At 37.6% G+C, this 20,854-nt stretch overlaps 20 non-coding genes across 20 annotated transcripts; 2 read left to right on the top strand and 18 right to left on the bottom strand.

The window, feature by feature from the left end:
- Positions 1-3,052: 3,052 nt before the first annotated feature.
- On the bottom strand, positions 3,053-3,124 carry TRNAC-GCA (transfer RNA cysteine (anticodon GCA)). Its single transcript has one exon. It is a non-coding gene; the product is annotated as a tRNA-Cys (tRNA).
- A 1,990-nt stretch (positions 3,125-5,114) lies between these two features.
- On the bottom strand, positions 5,115-5,186 carry TRNAC-GCA (transfer RNA cysteine (anticodon GCA)). Its single transcript has one exon. It is a non-coding gene; the product is annotated as a tRNA-Cys (tRNA).
- Positions 5,187-7,333: 2,147 nt separating this feature from the next.
- TRNAC-GCA (transfer RNA cysteine (anticodon GCA)) lies at positions 7,334-7,405 on the bottom strand. The gene has a single exon. It is a non-coding gene; the product is annotated as a tRNA-Cys (tRNA).
- A 684-nt stretch (positions 7,406-8,089) lies between these two features.
- TRNAC-GCA (transfer RNA cysteine (anticodon GCA)) lies at positions 8,090-8,165 on the bottom strand. The gene has a single exon. It is a non-coding gene; the product is annotated as a tRNA-Cys (tRNA).
- Positions 8,166-8,853: 688 nt separating this feature from the next.
- TRNAC-GCA (transfer RNA cysteine (anticodon GCA)) lies at positions 8,854-8,925 on the bottom strand. Its single transcript has one exon. It is a non-coding gene; the product is annotated as a tRNA-Cys (tRNA).
- A 688-nt stretch (positions 8,926-9,613) lies between these two features.
- On the bottom strand, positions 9,614-9,685 carry TRNAC-GCA (transfer RNA cysteine (anticodon GCA)). The gene has a single exon. It is a non-coding gene; the product is annotated as a tRNA-Cys (tRNA).
- A 684-nt stretch (positions 9,686-10,369) lies between these two features.
- On the bottom strand, positions 10,370-10,445 carry TRNAC-GCA (transfer RNA cysteine (anticodon GCA)). The gene has a single exon. It is a non-coding gene; the product is annotated as a tRNA-Cys (tRNA).
- A 688-nt stretch (positions 10,446-11,133) lies between these two features.
- Positions 11,134-11,205, bottom strand: TRNAC-GCA (transfer RNA cysteine (anticodon GCA)). The gene has a single exon. It is a non-coding gene; the product is annotated as a tRNA-Cys (tRNA).
- Positions 11,206-11,889: 684 nt separating this feature from the next.
- On the bottom strand, positions 11,890-11,965 carry TRNAC-GCA (transfer RNA cysteine (anticodon GCA)). The gene has a single exon. It is a non-coding gene; the product is annotated as a tRNA-Cys (tRNA).
- A 684-nt stretch (positions 11,966-12,649) lies between these two features.
- On the bottom strand, positions 12,650-12,725 carry TRNAC-GCA (transfer RNA cysteine (anticodon GCA)). The gene has a single exon. It is a non-coding gene; the product is annotated as a tRNA-Cys (tRNA).
- Positions 12,726-13,413: 688 nt separating this feature from the next.
- Positions 13,414-13,485, bottom strand: TRNAC-GCA (transfer RNA cysteine (anticodon GCA)). The gene has a single exon. It is a non-coding gene; the product is annotated as a tRNA-Cys (tRNA).
- A 684-nt stretch (positions 13,486-14,169) lies between these two features.
- TRNAC-GCA (transfer RNA cysteine (anticodon GCA)) lies at positions 14,170-14,245 on the bottom strand. Its single transcript has one exon. It is a non-coding gene; the product is annotated as a tRNA-Cys (tRNA).
- Positions 14,246-14,933: 688 nt separating this feature from the next.
- Positions 14,934-15,005, bottom strand: TRNAC-GCA (transfer RNA cysteine (anticodon GCA)). The gene has a single exon. It is a non-coding gene; the product is annotated as a tRNA-Cys (tRNA).
- A 688-nt stretch (positions 15,006-15,693) lies between these two features.
- Positions 15,694-15,765, bottom strand: TRNAC-GCA (transfer RNA cysteine (anticodon GCA)). Its single transcript has one exon. It is a non-coding gene; the product is annotated as a tRNA-Cys (tRNA).
- A 684-nt stretch (positions 15,766-16,449) lies between these two features.
- Positions 16,450-16,525, bottom strand: TRNAC-GCA (transfer RNA cysteine (anticodon GCA)). The gene has a single exon. It is a non-coding gene; the product is annotated as a tRNA-Cys (tRNA).
- Positions 16,526-17,213: 688 nt separating this feature from the next.
- On the bottom strand, positions 17,214-17,285 carry TRNAC-GCA (transfer RNA cysteine (anticodon GCA)). The gene has a single exon. It is a non-coding gene; the product is annotated as a tRNA-Cys (tRNA).
- Positions 17,286-17,973: 688 nt separating this feature from the next.
- Positions 17,974-18,045, bottom strand: TRNAC-GCA (transfer RNA cysteine (anticodon GCA)). Its single transcript has one exon. It is a non-coding gene; the product is annotated as a tRNA-Cys (tRNA).
- Positions 18,046-18,582: 537 nt separating this feature from the next.
- TRNAC-GCA (transfer RNA cysteine (anticodon GCA)) lies at positions 18,583-18,654 on the top strand. Its single transcript has one exon. It is a non-coding gene; the product is annotated as a tRNA-Cys (tRNA).
- A 688-nt stretch (positions 18,655-19,342) lies between these two features.
- Positions 19,343-19,415, top strand: TRNAC-GCA (transfer RNA cysteine (anticodon GCA)). Its single transcript has one exon. It is a non-coding gene; the product is annotated as a tRNA-Cys (tRNA).
- A 1,188-nt stretch (positions 19,416-20,603) lies between these two features.
- Positions 20,604-20,675, bottom strand: TRNAC-GCA (transfer RNA cysteine (anticodon GCA)). The gene has a single exon. It is a non-coding gene; the product is annotated as a tRNA-Cys (tRNA).
- Positions 20,676-20,854: the final 179 nt, after the last annotated feature.

Raw genomic sequence — 20,854 nt, 5'->3', positions numbered from 1 at the left:
AAAAACATAGATTGCAACCCTATTAAAAGAGAGCGTCATGTACATGAAAGGGGGCATCTGGATTTGAACCAGAGACCTCTTGATCTGCAGTCAAATGCTCTACCACATAGCAATACCCCCTGCCAATAAACTGTCAACTTTTTGTCCATGGGCAAATGGAGTAGACAGGGCCTCCAAAGAAGTGGATGACATGAAACGTCATTATCTCCTGAACAAATGTGTGGAAATCAAGAATAACTATCTTATGACGTGTTGTCTGTGTTAAAAACCTTTATCAACCAAATGTAAAGTAAGCAATAAGGTACTGGTATTTTAGTAGTTGTCGCTCTTTCCATTAACCTACTGTGTGTAAGACATTCTTCAATGTTGAAAAATTCTAGTGTCGGATTTCTCCAAGTCTGAGAATCCAACTTTCATAGAAGGCACAAAAGAAAGCACAGGATGTGTTTCAAGGACTTCTGAACATTTGACATTATCTCCTGAACAAATGTGTGGAAATCAAGAATAACTATCTTATGACGTGTTGTCTGTGTGAAAAACCTTTATCAACCAAATGTAAAGTAAGCAATAAGGTACTGGCATTTTAGTAGTTGTCGCTCTTTCCATTAACCTACTGTGTGTAAGACATTCTTCAATGTTGAAAAATTCTAGTGTATGATTTCTCCAAGTCTGAGAATCCAACTTTCATAGAAGGCACAAAAGACAGCACAGGATGTGTTTCAAGGACTTCTGAACATTTGACATTTTCTCCTGAACAAATGTGTGGAAATCAAGAATAACTATCTTATGACGTGTTGTCTGTGTGAAAAACCTTTATCAACCAAATGTAAAGTAAGCAATAAGGTACTGGCATTTTAGTAGTTGTCGCTCTTTCCATTAACCTACTGTGTGTAAGACATTCTTCAATATTGAAAAATTCTAGTGTCTGATTTCTCCAAGTCTGAGAATCCAACTTTCATAGAAGGCACAAAAGACAGCACAGGATGTGTTTCAAGGACTTCTGAACATTTGACATTTCAACTGCAACTCTCATGTTTGAATAGAGAATTTTTTTCTAACTACTTCAAATTTACAATCCCCCACATGTACGACTTCAATTGTCACTACACACATATAATGGAGGAGGGATAACACGCTGAGATGTGTCAACCTCTCTCGATTGGGAAATATTGGGGTTGCTGTTTGTAGAGTTTGCATTTACGGTAGAAAAATGTAAAGCATGGAAGGTTGTATGTGTGTTAGCTGAGGGAAATTGGTTTTGCTCTCTGAAGAAATTGATATTAAAAATTGAGATAATTTTTCAAAAACATAGATTGCAACCCTATTAAAAGAGAGCGTCATGTACATGAAAGGGGGCATCTGGATTTGAACCAGAGACCTCTTGATCTGCAGTCAAATGCTCTACCACATAGCAATACCCCCTGCCAATAAACTGTCAACTTTTTGTCCATGGGCAAATGGAGTAGACAGGGCCTCCAAAGAAGTGGATGACATGAAACGTCATTATCTCCTGAACAAATGTGTGGAAATCAAGAATAACTATCTTATGACGTGTTGTCTGTGTTAAAAACCTTTATCAACCAAATGTAAAGTAAGCAATAAGGTACTGGTATTTTAGTAGTTGTCGCTCTTTCCATTAACCTACTGTGTGTAAGACATTCTTCAATGTTGAAAAATTCTAGTGTCGGATTTCTCCAAGTCTGAGAATCCAACTTTCATAGAAGGCACAAAAGAAAGCACAGGATGTGTTTCAAGGACTTCTGAACATTTGACATTACTGCACCGACACACTTTATTCGAGCAAATACCCGGTATGTACCTGGCAGATACCTGGAATGCGCCGCTCCTGACCTCTGACAAGCCCCGTTGCATTTGCCTTCCCAGCCTGGGTTCATGCCTGGCTGATGGGCGGCTGATCTGTTAAATGATAATGATTAGGATTTAATAGGCTGCAATGCTTCGCGTGTCTACCAGATGGCATAAATTCATGAATTGTAATGCAGTTTATATATATATACTGTGCAGTATTGCAGCCAGAGGGAATAAAATGCTTCAATCCCTGCTTGGAAAATAACTCAATGCACTCGGGCAGAAAACAGTCACAAACCTCAATACACCCGGGTATACCCGAATTCGTGGGACTAGCCAAGCTCGAATAAAGTGTGTCGCCAGTGTTATCTCCTGAACAAATGTGTGGAAATCAAGAATAACTATCTTATGACGTGTTGTCTGTGTGAAAAACCTTTATCAACCAAATGTAAAGTAAGCAATAAGGTACTGGCATTTTAGTAGTTGTCGCTCTTTCCATTAACCTACTGTGTGTAAGACATTCTTCAATGTTGAAAAATTCTAGTGTCTGATTTCTCCAAGTCTGAGAATCCAACTTTCATAGAAGGCACAAAAGACAGCACAGGATGTGTTTCAAGGACTTCTGAACATTTGACATTATCTCCTGAACAAATGTGTGGAAATCAAGAATAACTATCTTATGACGTGTTGTCTGTGTGAAAAACCTTTATCAACCAAATGTAAAGTAAGCAATAAGGTACTGGCATTTTAGTAGTTGTCGCTCTTTCCATTAACCTACTGTGTGTAAGACATTCTTCAATATTGAAAAATTCTAGTGTCTGATTTCTCCAAGTCTAAGAATCCAACTTTCATAGAAGGCACAAAAGACAGCACAGGATGTGTTTCAAGGACTTCTGAACATTTGACATTTCAACTGCAACTCTCATGTTTGAATAGAGAAATTTTTTCTAACTACTTCAAATTTACAATCCCCCACATGTACGACTTCAATTGTCACTACACACATATAATGGAGGAGGGATAACACGCTGAGATGTGTCAACCTCTCTCGATTGGGAAATATTGGGGTTGCTGTTTGTAGAGTTTGCATTTACGGTAGAAAACAGTAAAGCATGGAAGGTTGTATGTGTGTTAGCTGAGGGAAATTGGTTTTGCTCTCTGAAGAAATTGATATTAAAAATTGAGATAATTTTTCAGATACATAGATTGCAACCCTATTAAAAGAGAGTGTCATGTACATGAAAGAGGGCATCTGGATTTGAACCAGAGACCTCTTGATCTGCAGTTAAATGCTCTACCACTGAGCTATACCCCCTGCCAATAAACTGTCAACTTTTTGTCCATGGGCAAATGGAGTAGGCAGGGCCTCCAAAGAAGTGGATGACATGAAACGTCATTATCTCCTGAACAAATGTGTGGAAATCTAGAATAACTATCTTATGACGTGTTGTCTGTGTGAAAAACCTTTATCAACCAAATGTAAAGTAAGCAATAAGGTACTGGCATTTTAGTAGTTGTCGCTCTTTCCATTAACCTACTGTGTGTAAGACATTCTTCAATATTGAAAAATTCTAGTGTCTGATTTCTCCAAGTCTGAGAATCCAACTTTCATAGAAGGCACAAAAGACAGCACAGGATGTGTTTCAAGGACTTCTGAACATTTGACATTTCAACTGCAACTCTCATGTTTGAATAGAGAATTTTTTTCTAACTACTTCAAATTTACAATCCCCCACATGTACGACTTCAATTGTCACTACACACATATAATGGAGGAGGGATAACACGCTGAGATGTGTCAACCTCTCTCGATTGGGAAATATTGGGGTTGCTGTTTGTAGAGTTTGCATTTACGGTAGAAAAATGTAAAGCATGGAAGGTTGTATGTGTGTTAGCTGAGGGAAATTGGTTTTGCTCTCTGAAGAAATTGATATTAAAAATTGAGATAATTTTTCAAAAACATAGATTGCAACCCTATTAAAAGAGAGCGTCATGTACATGAAAGGGGGCATCTGGATTTGAACCAGAGACCTCTTGATCTGCAGTCAAATGCTCTACCACATAGCAATACCCCCTGCCAATAAACTGTCAACTTTTTGTCCATGGGTAAATGGAGTAGACAGGGCCTCCAAAGAAGTGGATGACATGAAACGTCATTATCTCCTGAACAAATGTGTGGAAATCAAGAATAACTATCTTATGACGTGTTGTCTGTGTTAAAAACCTTTATCAACCAAATGTAAAGTAAGCAATAAGGTACTGGTATTTTAGTAGTTGTCGCTCTTTCCATTAACCTACTGTGTGTAAGACATTCTTCAATGTTGAAAAATTCTAGTGTCGGATTTCTCCAAGTCTGAGAATCCAACTTTCATAGAAGGCACAAAAGAAAGCACAGGATGTGTTTCAAGGACTTCTGAACATTTGACATTATCTCCTGAACAAATGTGTGGAAATCAAGAATAACTATCTTATGACGTGTTGTCTGTGTGAAAAACCTTTATCAACCAAATGTAAAGTAAGCAATAAGGTACTGGCATTTTAGTAGTTGTCGCTCTTTCCATTAACCTACTGTGTGTAAGACATTCTTCAATGTTGAAAAATTCTAGTGTATGATTTCTCCAAGTCTGAGAATCCAACTTTCATAGAAGGCACAAAAGACAGCACAGGATGTGTTTCAAGGACTTCTGGACATTTGACATTTTCTCCTGAACAAATGTGTGGAAATCAAGAATAACTATCTTATGACGTGTTGTCTGTGTGAAAAACCTTTATCAACCAAATGTAAAGTAAGCAATAAGGTACTGGCATTTTAGTAGTTGTCGCTCTTTCCATTAACCTACTGTGTGTAAGACATTCTTCAATATTGAAAAATTCTAGTGTCTGATTTCTCCAAGTCTGAGAATCCAACTTTCATAGAAGGCACAAAAGACAGCACAGGATGTGTTTCAAGGACTTCTGAACATTTGACATTTCAACTGCAACTCTCATGTTTGAATAGAGAAATTTTTTCTAACTACTTCAAATTTACAATCCCCCACATGTACGACTTCAATTGTCACTACACACATATAATGGAGGAGGGATAACACGCTGAGATGTGTCAACCTCTCTCGATTGGGAAATATTGGGGTTGCTGTTTGTAGAGTTTGCATTTACGGTAGAAAACAGTAAAGCATGGAAGGTTGTATGTGTGTTAGCTGAGGGAAATTGGTTTTGCTCTCTGAAGAAATTGATATTAAAAATTGAGATAATTTTTCAGATACATAGATTGCAACCCTATTAAAAGAGAGTGTCATGTACATGAAAGGGGGCATCTGGATTTGAACCAGAGACCTCTTGATCTGCAGTTAAATGCTCTACCACTGAGCTATACCCCCTGCCAATAAACTGTCAACTTATTGTCCATGGGCAAATGGAGTAGGCAGGGCCTCCAAAGAAGTGGAGGACATGAAACGTCATTATCTCTTGAACAAATGTGTGGAAATCAAGAATAACTATCTTATGACGCTGATCTTATCACTGAGCTATACCCCCTGCCAATAAACTGTCAACTTTTTGTCCATGGGCAAATGGAGTAGGCAGGGCCTCCAAAGAAGTGGATGACATGAAACGTCATTATCTCCTGAACAAATGTGTGGAAATCTAGAATAACTATCTTATGACGTGTTGTCTGTGTGAAAAACCTTTATCAACCAAATGTAAAGTAAGCAATAAGGTACTGGCATTTTAGTAGTTGTCGCTCTTTCCATTAACCTACTGTGTGTAAGACATTCTTCAATATTGAAAAATTCTAGTGTCTGATTTCTCCAAGTCTGAGAATCCAACTTTCATAGAAGGCACAAAAGACAGCACAGGATGTGTTTCAAGGACTTCTGAACATTTGACATTTCAACTGCAACTCTCATGTTTGAATAGAGAATTTTTTTCTAACTACTTCAAATTTACAATCCCCCACATGTACGACTTCAATTGTCACTACACACATATAATGGAGGAGGGATAACACGCTGAGATGTGTCAACCTCTCTCGATTGGGAAATATTGGGGTTGCTGTTTGTAGAGTTTGCATTTACGGTAGAAAAATGTAAAGCATGGAAGGTTGTATGTGTGTTAGCTGAGGGAAATTGGTTTTGCTCTCTGAAGAAATTGATATTAAAAATTGAGATAATTTTTCAAAAACATAGATTGCAACCCTATTAAAAGAGAGCGTCATGTACATGAAAGGGGGCATCTGGATTTGAACCAGAGACCTCTTGATCTGCAGTCAAATGCTCTACCACATAGCAATACCCCCTGCCAATAAACTGTCAACTTTTTGTCCATGGGCAAATGGAGTAGACAGGGCCTCCAAAGAAGTGGATGACATGAAACGTCATTATCTCCTGAACAAATGTGTGGAAATCAAGAATAACTATCTTATGACGTGTTGTCTGTGTTAAAAACCTTTATCAACCAAATGCAAAGTAAGCAATAAGGTACTGGTATTTTAGTAGTTGTCGCTCTTTCCATTAACCTACTGTGTGTATGACATTCTTCAATGTTGAAAAATTCTAGTGTCTGATTTCTCCAAGTCTGAGAATCCAACTTTCATAGAAGGCACAAAAGACAGCACAGGATGTGTTTCAAGGACTTCTGAACATTTGACATTATCTCCTGAACAAATGTGTGGAAATCAAGAATAACTATCTTATGACGTGTTGTCTGTGTGAAAAACCTTTATCAACCAAATGTAAAGTAAGCAATAAGGTACTGGCATTTTAGTAGTTGTCGCTCTTTCCATTAACCTACTGTGTGTAAGACATTCTTCAATGTTGAAAAATTCTAGTGTCTGATTTCTCCAAGTCTGAGAATCCAACTTTCATAGAAGGCACAAAAGACAGCACAGAATGTGTTTCAAGGACTTCTGAACATTTGACATTATCTCCTGAACAAATGTGTGGAAATCAAGAATAACTATCTTATGACGTGTTGTCTGTGTGAAAAACCTTTATCAACCAAATGTAAAGTAAGCAATAAGGTACTGGCATTTTAGTAGTTGTAGGTCTTTCCATTAACCTACTGTGTGTAAGACATTCTTCAATATTGAAAAATTCTAGTGTCTGATTTCTCCAAGTCTGAGAATCCAACTTTCATAGAAGGCACAAAAGACAGCACAGGATGTGTTTCAAGGACTTCTGAACATTTGACATTTCAACTGCAACTCTCATGTTTGAATAGAGAAATTTTTTCTAACTACTTCAAATTTACAATCCCCCACATGTACGACTTCAATTGTCACAACACACATACAATGGAGGAGGGATAACACACTGAGATGTGTCAACCTCTCTCGATTGGGAAATATTGGGGTTGCTGTTTGTAGAGTTTGCATTTACGGTAGAAAAATGTAAAGCATGGAAGGTTGTATGTGTGTTAGCTGAGGGAAATTGGTTTTGCTCTCTGAAGAAATTGATATTAAAAATTGAGATAATTTTTCAGATTCATAGATTGCAACCCTATTAAAAGAGAGTGTCATGTACATGAAAGGGGGCATCTGGATTTGAACCAGAGACCTCTTGATCTGCAGTCAAATGCTCTACCACTGAGCTATACCCCCTGCCAATAAAATGTCAACTTTTTGTCCATGGGCAAATGGAGTAGACATGGCCTCCAAAGAAGTGGATGACATGAAACGTCATTATCTCCTGAACAAATGTGTGGAAATCAAGAATAACTATCTTATGTCGTGTTGTCGGTGTGAAAAACCTTTATCAACCAAATGTAAAGTAAGCAATAAGGTACTGGCATTTTAGTAGTTGTCGCTCTTTCCATTAACCTACTGTGTGTAAGACATTCTTCAATATTGAAAAATTCTAGTGTCTGATTTCTCCAAGTCTGAGATTCCAACTTTCATAGAAGGCACAAAAGACAGCACAGGATGTGTTTCAAGGACTTCTGAACATTTGACATTTCAACTGCAACTCTCATGTTTGAATAGAGAAAAATTTTCTAACTACTTCAAATTTACAATCCCCCACATGTACGACTTCAATTGTCACAACACACATACAATGGAGGAGGGATAACACACTGAGATGTGTCAACCTCTCTCGATTGGGAAATATTGCGGTTGCTGTTTGTAGCGTTTGCATTTACGGTAGAAAAATGTAAAGCATGGAAGGTTGTATGTGTGTTAGCTGAGGGAAATTGGTTTTGCTCTCTGAAGAAATTGATATTAAAAATTGAGATAATTTTTCAGATACATAGATTGCAAGCCTATTAAAAGAGAGTGTCATGTACATGAAATGGGGCATCTGGATTTGAACCAGAGACCTCGTGATCTGCAGTCAAATGCTCTGCCACTGAGCTATACCCCCTGCCAATAAAATGTCAACTTTTTGTCCATGGGCAAATGGAGTAGACATGGCCTCCAAAGAAGTGGATGACATGAAACGTCATTATCTCCTGAACAAATGTGTGGAAATCAAAAATAACTATCTTATGTCGTGTTGTCGGTGTGAAAAACCTTTATCAACCAAATGTAAAGTAAGCAATAAGGTACTGGCATTTTAGTAGTTGTCGCTCTTTCCATTAACCTACTGTGTGTAAGACATTCTTCAATATTGAAAAATTCTAGTGTCTGATTTCTCCAAGTCTGAGAATCCAACTTTCATAGAAGGCACAAAAGACAGCACAGGATGTGTTTCAAGGACTTCTGAACATTTGACATTTCAACTGCAACTCTCATGTTTGAATAGAGAAATTTTTTCTAACTACTTCAAATTTACAATCCCCCACATGTACGACTTCAATTGTCACAACACACATACAATGGAGGAGGGATAACACACTGAGATGTGTCAACCTCTCTCGATTGGGAAATATTGGGGTTGCTGTTTGTAGAGTTTGCATTTACGGTAGAAAAATGTAAAGCATGGAAGGTTGTATGTGTGTTAGCTGAGGGAAATTGGTTTTGCTCTCTGAAGAAATTGATATTAAAAATTGAGATAATTTTTCAGATACATAGATTGCAACCCTATTAAAAGAGAGTGTCATGTACATGAAAGGGGGCATCTGGATTTGAACCAGAGACCTCTTGATCTGCAGTCAAATGCTCTACCACTGAGCTATACCCCCTGCCAATAAAATGTCAACTTTTTGTCCATGGGCAAATGGAGTAGACATGGCCTCCAAAGAAGTGGATGACATGAAACGTCATTATCTCCTGAACAAATGTGTGGAAATCAAAAATAACTATCTTATGTCGTGTTGTCGGTGTGAAAAACCTTTATCAACCAAATGTAAAGTAAGCAATAAGGTACTGGCATTTTAGTAGTTGTCGCTCTTTCCATTAACCTACTGTGTGTAAGACATTCTTCAATATTGAAAAATTCTAGTGTCTGATTTCTCCAAGTCTGAGAATCCAACTTTCATAGAAGGCACAAAAGACAGCACAGGATGTGTTTCAAGGACTTCTGAACATTTGACATTTCAACTGCAACTCTCATGTTTGAATAGAGAAATTTTTTCTAACTACTTCAAATTTACAATCCCCCACATGTACGACTTCAATTGTCACAACACACATACAATGGAGGAGGGATAACACACTGAGATGTGTCAACCTCTCTCGATTGGGAAATATTGGGGTTGCTGTTTGTAGAGTTTGCATTTACGGTAGAAAAATGTAAAGCATGGAAGGTTGTATGTGTGTTAGCTGAGGGAAATTGGTTTTGCTCTCTGAAGAAATTGATATTAAAAATTGAGATAATTTTTCAGATACATAGATTGCAACCCTATTAAAAGAGAGTGTCATGTACATGAAAGGGGGCATCTGGATTTGAACCAGAGACCTCTTGATCTGCAGTCAAATGCTCTACCACTGAGCTATACCCCCTGCCAATAAAATGTCAACTTTTTGTCCATGGGCAAATGGAGTAGACATGGCCTCCAAAGAAGTGGATGACATGAAACGTCATTATCTCCTGAACAAATGTGTGGAAATCAAAAATAACTATCTTATGTCGTGTTGTCGGTGTGAAAAACCTTTATCAACCAAATGTAAAGTAAGCAATAAGGTACTGGCATTTTAGTAGTTGTCGCTCTTTCCATTAACCTACTGTGTGTAAGACATTCTTCAATATTGAAAAATTCTAGTGTCTGATTTCTCCAAGTCTGAGATTCCAACTTTCATAGAAGGCACAAAAGACAGCACAGGATGTGTTTCAAGGACTTCTGAACATTTGACATTTCAACTGCAACTCTCATGTTTGAATAGAGAAATTTTTTCTAATTACTTCAAATTTACAATCCCCCACATGTACGACTTCAATTGTCACTACACACATATAATGGAGGAGGGATAACACGCTGAGATGTGTCAACCTCTCTCGATTGGGAAATATTGGGGTTGCTGTTTGTAGCGTTTGCATTTACGGTAGAAAAATGTAAAGCATGGAAGGTTGTATGTGTGTTAGCTGAGGGAAATTGGTTTTGCTCTCTGAAGAAATTGATATTAAAAATTGAGATAATTTTTCAGATACATAGATTGCAAGCCTATTAAAAGAGAGTGTCATGTACATGAAATGGGGCATCTGGATTTGAACCAGAGACCTCTTGATCTGCAGTCAAATGCTCTACCACTGAGCTATACCCCCTGCCAATAAAATGTCAACTTTTTGTCCATGGGCAAATGGAGTAGACATGGCCTCCAAAGAAGTGGATGACATGAAACGTCATTATCTCCTGAACAAATGTGTGGAAATCAAAAATAACTATCTTATGTCGTGTTGTCGGTGTGAAAAACCTTTATCAACCAAATGTAAAGTAAGCAATAAGGTACTGGCATTTTAGTAGTTGTCGCTCTTTCCATTAACCTACTGTGTGTAAGACATTCTTCAATATTGAAAAATTCTAGTGTCTGATTTCTCCAAGTCTGAGAATCCAACTTTCATAGAAGGCACAAAAGACAGCACAGGATGTGTTTCAAGGACTTCTGAACATTTGACATTTCAACTGCAACTCTCATGTTTGAATAGAGAAATTTTTTCTAACTACTTCAAATTTACAATCCCCCACATGTACGACTTCAATTGTCACAACACACATACAATGGAGGAGGGATAACACACTGAGATGTGTCAACCTCTCTCGATTGGGAAATATTGGGGTTGCTGTTTGTAGAGTTTGCATTTACGGTAGAAAAATGTAAAGCATGGAAGGTTGTATGTGTGTTAGCTGAGGGAAATTGGTTTTGCTCTCTGAAGAAATTGATATTAAAAATTGAGATAATTTTTCAGATACATAGATTGCAACCCTATTAAAAGAGAGTGTCATGTACATGAAAGGGGGCATCTGGATTTGAACCAGAGACCTCTTGATCTGCAGTCAAATGCTCTACCACTGAGCTATACCCCCTGCCAATAAAATGTCAACTTTTTGTCCATGGGCAAATGGAGTAGACATGGCCTCCAAAGAAGTGGATGACATGAAACGTCATTATCTCCTGAACAAATGTGTGGAAATCAAGAATAACTATCTTATGTCGTGTTGTCGGTGTGAAAAACTTTTATCAACCAAATGTAAAGTAAGCAATAAGGTACTGGCATTTTAGTAGTTGTCGCTCTTTCCATTAACCTACTGTGTGTAAGACATTCTTCAATATTGAAAAATTCTAGTGTCTGATTTCTCCAAGTCTGAGATTCCAACTTTCATAGAAGGCACAAAAGACAGCACAGGATGTGTTTCAAGGACTTCTGAACATTTGACATTTCAACTGCAACTCTCATGTTTGAATAGAGAAAAATTTTCTAACTACTTCAAATTTACAATACCCCACATGTACGACTTCAATTGTCACAACACACATACAATGGAGGAGGGATAACACACTGAGATGTGTCAACCTCTCTCGATTGGGAAATATTGGGGTTGCTGTTTGTAGCGTTTGCATTTACGGTAGAAAAATGTAAAGCATGGAAGGTTGTATGTGTGTTAGCTGAGGGAAATTGGTTTTGCTCTCTGAAGAAATTGATATTAAAAATTGAGATAATTTTTCAGATACATAGATTGCAAGCCTATTAAAAGAGAGTGTCATGTACATGAAATGGGGCATCTGGATTTGAACCAGAGACCTCTTGATCTGCAGTCAAATGCTCTACCACTGAGCTATACCCCCTGCCAATAAAATGTCAACTTTTTGTCCATGGGCAAATGGAGTAGACATGGCCTCCAAAGAAGTGGATGACATGAAACGTCATTATCTCCTGAACAAATGTGTGGAAATCAAAAATAACTATCTTATGTCGTGTTGTCGGTGTGAAAAACCTTTATCAACCAAATGTAAAGTAAGCAATAAGGTACTGGCATTTTAGTAGTTGTCGCTCTTTCCATTAACCTACTGTGTGTAAGACATTCTTCAATATTGAAAAATTCTAGTGTCTGATTTCTCCAAGTCTGAGATTCCAACTTTCATAGAAGGCACAAAAGACAGCACAGGATGTGTTTCAAGGACTTCTGAACATTTGACATTTCAACTGCAACTCTCATGTTTGAATAGAGAAATTTTTTCTAATTACTTCAAATTTACAATCCCCCACATGTACGACTTCAATTGTCACTACACACATATAATGGAGGAGGGATAACACGCTGAGATGTGTCAACCTCTCTCGATTGGGAAATATTGGGGTTGCTGTTTGTAGCGTTTGCATTTACGGTAGAAAAATGTAAAGCATGGAAGGTTGTATGTGTGTTAGCTGAGGGAAATTGGTTTTGCTCTCTGAAGAAATTGATATTAAAAATTGAGATAATTTTTCAGATACATAGATTGCAAGCCTATTAAAAGAGAGTGTCATGTACATGAAATGGGGCATCTGGATTTGAACCAGAGACCTCTTGATCTGCAGTCAAATGCTCTACCACTGAGCTATACCCCCTGCCAATAAAATGTCAACTTTTTGTCCATGGGCAAATGGAGTAGACATGGCCTCCAAAGAAGTGGATGACATGAAACGTCATTATCTCCTGAACAAATGTGTGGAAATCAAAAATAACTATCTTATGTCGTGTTGTCGGTGTGAAAAACCTTTATCAACCAAATGTAAAGTAAGCAATAAGGTACTGGCATTTTAGTAGTTGTCGCTCTTTCCATTAACCTACTGTGTGTAAGACATTCTTCAATATTGAAAAATTCTAGTGTCTGATTTCTCCAAGTCTGAGAATCCAACTTTCATAGAAGGCACAAAAGACAGCACAGGATGTGTTTCAAGGACTTCTGAACATTTGACATTTCAACTGCAACTCTCATGTTTGAATAGAGAAATTTTTTCTAACTACTTCAAATTTACAATCCCCCACATGTACGACTTCAATTGTCACAACACACATACAATGGAGGAGGGATAACACACTGAGATGTGTCAACCTCTCTCGATTGGGAAATATTGGGGTTGCTGTTTGTAGAGTTTGCATTTACGGTAGAAAAATGTAAAGCATGGAAGGTTGTATGTGTGTTAGCTGAGGGAAATTGTTTTTGCTCTCTGAAGAAATTGATATTAAAAATTGAGATAATTTTTCAGATACATAGATTGCAACCCTATTAAAAGAGAGTGTCATGTACATGAAAGGGGGCATCTGGATTTGAACCAGAGACCTCTTGATCTGCAGTCAAATGCTCTACCACTGAGCTATACCCCCTGCCAATAAAATGTCAACTTTTTGTCCATGGGCAAATGGAGTAGACATGGCCTCCAAAGAAGTGGATGACATGAAACGTCATTATCTCCTGAACAAATGTGTGGAAATCAAGAATAACTATCTTATGTCGTGTTGTCGGTGTGAAAAACTTTTATCAACCAAATGTAAAGTAAGCAATAAGGTACTGGCATTTTAGTAGTTGTCGCTCTTTCCATTAACCTACTGTGTGTAAGACATTCTTCAATATTGAAAAATTCTAGTGTCTGATTTCTCCAAGTCTGAGATTCCAACTTTCATAGAAGGCACAAAAGACAGCACAGGATGTGTTTCAAGGACTTCTGAACATTTGACATTTCAACTGCAACTCTCATGTTTGAATAGAGAAAAATTTTCTAACTACTTCAAATTTACAATACCCCACATGTACGACTTCAATTGTCACAACACACATACAATGGAGGAGGGATAACACACTGAGATGTGTCAACCTCTCTCGATTGGGAAATATTGGGGTTGCTGTTTGTAGCGTTTGCATTTACGGTAGAAAAATGTAAAGCATGGAAGGTTGTATGTGTGTTAGCTGAGGGAAATTGGTTTTGCTCTCTGAAGAAATTGATATTAAAAATTGAGATAATTTTTCAGATACATAGATTGCAAGCCTATTAAAAGAGAGTGTCATGTACATGAAATGGGGCATCTGGATTTGAACCAGAGACCTCTTGATCTGCAGTCAAATGCTCTACCACTGAGCTATACCCCCTGCCAATAAAATGTCAACTTTTTGTCCATGGGCAAATGGAGTAGACATGGCCTCCAAAGAAGTGGATGACATGAAACGTCATTATCTCCTGAACAAATGTGTGGAAATCAAGAATAACTATCTTATGTCGTGTTGTCGGTGTGAAAAACTTTTATCAACCAAATGTAAAGTAAGCAATAAGGTACTGGCATTTTAGTAGTTGTCGCTCTTTCCATTAACCTACTGTGTGTAAGACATTCTTCAATATTGAAAAATTCTAGTGTCTGATTTCTCCAAGTCTGAGATTCCAACTTTCATAGAAGGCACAAAAGACAGCACAGGATGTGTTTCAAGGACTTCTGAACATTTGACATTTCAACTGCAACTCTCATGTTTGAATAGAGAAAAATTTTCTAACTACTTCAAATTTACAATCCCCCACATGTACGACTTCAATTGTCACAACACACATACAATGGAGGAGGGATAACACACTGAGATGTGTCAACCTCTCTCGATTGGGAAATATTGCGGTTGCTGTTTGTAGCGTTTGCATTTACGGTAGAAAAATGTAAAGCATGGAAGGTTGTATGTGTGTTAGCTGAGGGAAATTGGTTTTGCTCTCTGAAGAAATTGATATTAAAAATTGAGATAATTTTTCAGATACATAGATTGCAACCCTATTAAAAGAGAGTGTCATGTACATGAAAGGGGGCATCTGGATTTGAACCAGAGACCTCTTGATCTGCAGTCAAATGCTCTACCACTGAGCTATACCCCCTGCCAATAAAATGTCAACTTTTTGTCCATGGGCAAATGGAGTAGACATGGCCTCCAAAGAAGTGGATGACATGAAACGTCATTATCTCCTGAACAAATGTGTGGAAATCAAAAATAACTATCTTATGTCGTGTTGTCGGTGTGAAAAACCTTTATCAACCAAATGTAAAGTAAGCAATAAGGTACTGGCATTTTAGTAGTTGTCGCTCTTTCCATTAACCTACTGTGTGTAAGACATTCTTCAATATTGAAAAATTCTAGTGTCTGATTTCTCCAAGTCTGAGAATCCAACTTTCATAGAAGGCACAAAAGACAGCACAGGATGTGTTTCAAGGACTTCTGAACATTTGACATTTCAACTGCAACTCTCATGTTTGAATAGAGAAATTTTTTCTAACTACTTCAAATTTACAATCCCCCACATGTACGACTTCAATTGTCACAACACACATACAATGGAGGAGGGATAACACACTGAGATGTGTCAACCTCTCTCGATTGGGAAATATTGGGGTTGCTGTTTGTAGAGTTTGCATTTACGGTAGAAAAATGTAAAGCATGGAAGGTTGTATGTGTGTTAGCTGAGGGAAATTGGTTTTGCTCTCTGAAGAAATTGATATTAAAAATTGAGATAATTTTTCAGATACATAGATTGCAACCCTATTAAAAGAGAGTGTCATGTACATGAAAGGGGGCATCTGGATTTGAACCAGAGACCTCTTGATCTGCAGTCAAATGCTCTACCACTGAGCTATACCCCCTGCCAATAAAATGTCAACTTTTTGTCCATGGGCAAATGGAGTAGACATGGCCTCCAAAGAAGTGGATGACATGAAACGTCATTATCTCCTGAACAAATGTGTGGAAATCAAAAATAACTATCTTATGTCGTGTTGTCGGTGTGAAAAACCTTTATCAACCAAATGTAAAGTAAGCAATAAGGTACTGGCATTTTAGTAGTTGTCGCTCTTTCCATTAACCTACTGTGTGTAAGACATTCTTCAATATTGAAAAATTCTAGTGTCTGATTTCTCCAAGTCTGAGATTCCAACTTTCATAGAAGGCACAAAAGACAGCACAGGATGTGTTTCAAGGACTTCTGAACATTTGACATTTCAACTGCAACTCTCATGTTTGAATAGAGAAATTTTTTCTAATTACTTCAAATTTACAATCCCCCACATGTACGACTTCAATTGTCACTACACACATATAATGGAGGAGGGATAACACGCTGAGATGTGTCAACCTCTCTCGATTGGGAAATATTGGGGTTGCTGTTTGTAGCGTTTGCATTTACGGTAGAAAAATGTAAAGCATGGAAGGTTGTATGTGTGTTAGCTGAGGGAAATTGGTTTTGCTCTCTGAAGAAATTGATATTAAAAATTGAGATAATTTTTCAGATACATAGATTGCAACCCTATTAAAAGAGAGTGTCATGTACATGAAATGGGGCATCTGGATTTGAACCAGAGACCTCTTGATCTGCAGTCAAATGCTCTACCACTGAGCTATACCCCCTGCCAATAAAATGTCAACTTTTTGTCCATGGGCAAATGGAGTAGACATGGCCTCCAAAGAAGTGGATGACATGAAACGTCATTATCTCCTGAACAAATGTGTGGAAATCAAAAATAACTATCTTATGTCGTGTTGTCGGTGTGAAAAACCTTTATCAACCAAATGTAAAGTAAGCAATAAGGTACTGGCATTTTAGTAGTTGTCGCTCTTTCCATTAACCTACTGTGTGTAAGACATTCTTCAATATTGAAAAATTCTAGTGTCTGATTTCTCCAAGTCTGAGAATCCAACTTTCATAGAAGGCACAAAAGACAGCACAGGATGTGTTTCAAGGACTTCTGAACATTTGACATTTCAACTGCAACTCTCATGTTTGAATAGAGAAATTTTTTCTAACTACTTCAAATTTACAATCCCCCACATGTACGACTTCAATTGTCACAACACACATACAATGGAGGAGGGATAACACACTGAGATGTGTCAACCTCTCTCGATTGGGAAATATTGGGGTTGCTGTTTGTAGAGTTTGCATTTACGGTAGAAAAATGTAAAGCATGGAAGGTTGTATGTGTGTTAGCTGAGGGAAATTGGTTTTGCTCTCTGAAGAAATTGATATTAAAAATTGAGATAATTTTTCAGATACATAGATTGCAACCCTATTAAAAGAGAGTGTCATGTACATGAAAGGGGGCATCTGGATTTGAACCAGAGACCTCTTGATCTGCAGTCAAATGCTCTACCACTGAGCTATACCCCCTGCCAATAAAATGTCAACTTTTTGTCCATGGGCAAATGGAGTAGACATGGCCTCCAAAGAAGTGGATGACATGAAACGTCATTATCTCCTGAACAAATGTGTGGAAATCAAGAATAACTATCTTATGTCGTGTTGTCGGTGTGAAAAACTTTTATCAACCAAATGTAAAGTAAGCAATAAGGTACTGGCATTTTAGTAGTTGTCGCTCTTTCCATTAACCTACTGTGTGTAAGACATTCTTCAATATTGAAAAATTCTAGTGTCTGATTTCTCCAAGTCTGAGATTCCAACTTTCATAGAAGGCACAAAAGACAGCACAGGATGTGTTTCAAGGACTTCTGAACATTTGACATTTCAACTGCAACTCTCATGTTTGAATAGAGAAAAATTTTCTAACTACTTCAAATTTACAATCCCCCACATGTACGACTTCAATTGTCACAACACACATACAATGGAGGAGGGATAACACACTGAGATGTGTCAACCTCTCTCGATTGGGAAATATTGGGGTTGCTGTTTGTAGCGTTTGCATTTACGGTAGAAAAATGTAAAGCATGGAAGGTTGTATGTGTGTTAGCTGAGGGAAATTGGTTTTGCTCTCTGAAGAAATTGATATTAAAAATTGAGATAATTTTTCAGATACATAGATTGCAAGCCTATTAAAAGAGAGTGTCATGTACATGAAAGGGGGCATCTGGAATTGAACCAGAGACCTATTGATCTGCAGTCAAATGCTTTACCACTGAGCTATACCCCCTGCCAATAAACTGTCAACTTTTTGTCCATGGGCAAATGGAGTAGACATGGCCTCCAAAGAAGTGGATGACAGGAAACGTCATTATCTCCTGAACAAATGTGTGGAAATCAAGAATAACTATCTTATGACGTGTTGTCTGTGTGAAAAACCTTTATCAACCAAATGTAAAGTAAGCAATAAGGTACTGGCATTTTAGTAGTTGTCGCTCTTTCCATTAACCTGGAATTGGAATCTCATTAACCTGGAGTTGGAATCTCAGACATGGAAAAATCAGACACTAGAATTTTTCAATATTGAAGAATGTCTTACACACAGTAGGTTAATGGAAAGAGCGACAACTACTAAAATGCAAGTACCTTATTGCTTACTTTACATTTGGTTGATAAAGGTTTTTCACACCGACAACACGACATAAGATAGTTATTTTTGATTTCCACACATTTGTTCAGGAGATAATGACGTTTCATGTCATCCACTTCTTTGGAGGCCATGTCTACTCCATTTGCCCATGGACAAAAAGTTGACAGTTTATTGGCAGGGGGTATAGCTCAGTGGTAGAGCATTTGACTGCAGATCAAGAGGTCTATGGTTCAAATCCAGATGCCCCCTTTCATGTACATGACACTCTCTTTTAATAGGCTTGCAATCTATGTATCTGAAAAATTATCTCAATTTTTAATATCAATTTCTTCAGAGAGCAAAACCAATTTCCCTCAGCTAACACACATACAACCTTCCATGCTTTACATTTTTCTACCGTAAATGCAAACTCTACAAACAGCAACCCCAATATTTCCCAATCGAGAGAGGTTGACACATCTCAGTGTGTTATCCCTCCTCCATTGTATGTGTGTTGTGACAATTGAAGTCGTACATGTGGGGGATTGTAAATTTGAAGTAGTTAGAAAAAATTTCTCTATTCAAACATGAGAGTTGCAGTTGAAATGTCAAATGTTCAGAAGTCCTTGAAACACATCCTGTGCTGTCTTTTGTGCCTTCTATGAAAGTTGGATTCTCAGACTTGGAGAAATCAGACTCTAGAATTTTTCAATATTGAAGAATGTCTTACACACAGTAGGTTAATGGAAAGAGCGACAACTACTAAAATGCCAGTACCTTATTGCTTACTTTACATTTGGTTGATAAAGGTTTTTCACACCGACAACACGACATAAGATAGTTATTTTTGATTTCCACACATTTGTTCAGGAGATAATGACGTTTCATGTCATCCACTTCTTTGGAGGCCATGTCTACTCCATTTGCCCATGGACAAAAAGTTGACAGTTTATTGGCAGGGGGTATAGCTCAGTGGTAGAGCTATTTGACTGCAGATCAAGAGGTCTCTGGTTCAAATCCAGATGCCCCCTTTCATGTACATGACACTCTCTTTTAATAGGCTTGCAATCTATGTATCTGAAAAATTATCTCAATTTTTAATATCAATTTCTTCAGAGAGCAAAACCAATTTCCCTCAGCTAACACACATACAACCTTCCATGCTTTACATTTTTCTACCGTAAATGCAAACTCTACAAACAGCAACCCCAATATTTCCCAATCGAGAGAGGTTGACACATCTCAGTGTGTTATCCCTCCTCCATTGTATGTGTGTTGTGACAATTGAAGTCGTACATGTGGGGGATTGTAAATTTGAAGTAGTTAGAAAAAATTTCTCTATTCAAACATGAGAGTTGCAGTTGAAATGTCAAATGTTCAGAAGTCCTTGAAACACATCCTGTGCTGTCTTTTGTGCCTTCTATGAAAGTTGGATTCTCAGACTTGGAGAAATCAGACACTAGAATTTTTCAATATTGAAGAATGTCTTACACACAGTAGGTTAATGGAAAGAGCGACAACTACTAAAATGCCAGTACCTTATTGCTTACTTTACATTTGGTTGATAAAGGTTTTTCACACAGACAACACGACATAAGATAGTTATTTTTGATTTCCACACATTTGTTCAGGAGATAATGTCAAATGTTCAGAAGTCCTTGAAACACATCCTGTGCTGTCTTTTGTGCCTTCTATGAAAGTTGGATTCTCAGATACTGGCATTTTAGTAGTTGTCGCTCTTTCCATTAACCTACTGTGTGTAAGACATTCTTCAATATTGAAAAATTCTAGAGTCTGATTTCTCCAAGTCTGAGAATCCAACTTTCATAGAAGGCACAAAAGACAGCACAGGATGTGTTTCAAGGACTTCTGAACATTTGACATTTCAACTGCAACTCTCATGTTTGAATAGAGAAAAATTTTCTAACTACTTCAAATTTACAATCCCACACATGTACGACTTCAATTGTCACAACACACATACAATGGAGGAGGGATAACACACTGAGATGTGTCAACCTCTCTCGATTGGGAAATATTGGGGTTGCTGTTTGTAGCGTTTGCATTTACGGTAGAAAAATGTAAAGCATGGAAGGTTGTATGTGTGTTAGCTGAGGGAAATTGGTTTTGCTCTCTGAAGAAATTGATATTAAAAATTGAGATAATTTTTCAGATACATAGATTGCAACCCTATTAAAAGAGAGTGTCATGTACATGAAAGGGGGCATCTGGATTTGAACCAGAGACCTCTTGATCTGCAGTCAAATGCTCTACCACTGAGCTATACCCCCTGCCAATAAAATGTCAACTTTTTGTCCATGGGCAAATGGAGTAGACATGGCCTCCAAAGAAGTGGATGACATGAAACGTCATTATCTCCTGAACAAATGTGTGGAAATCAAAAATAACTATCTTATGTCGTGTTGTCGGTGTGAAAAACCTTTATCAACCAAATGTAAAGTAAGCAATA

The sequence above is a fragment of the Ascaphus truei genome, chromosome 19, assembly GCF_040206685.1.
Source record: "Ascaphus truei isolate aAscTru1 chromosome 19, aAscTru1.hap1, whole genome shotgun sequence".
NCBI classification, from domain to species: Eukaryota; Metazoa; Chordata; class Amphibia; order Anura; family Ascaphidae; genus Ascaphus; species Ascaphus truei.
Note: the sequence above shows the minus strand (reverse complement) of the source record. Positions and strands in the feature narration are given on the sequence as shown.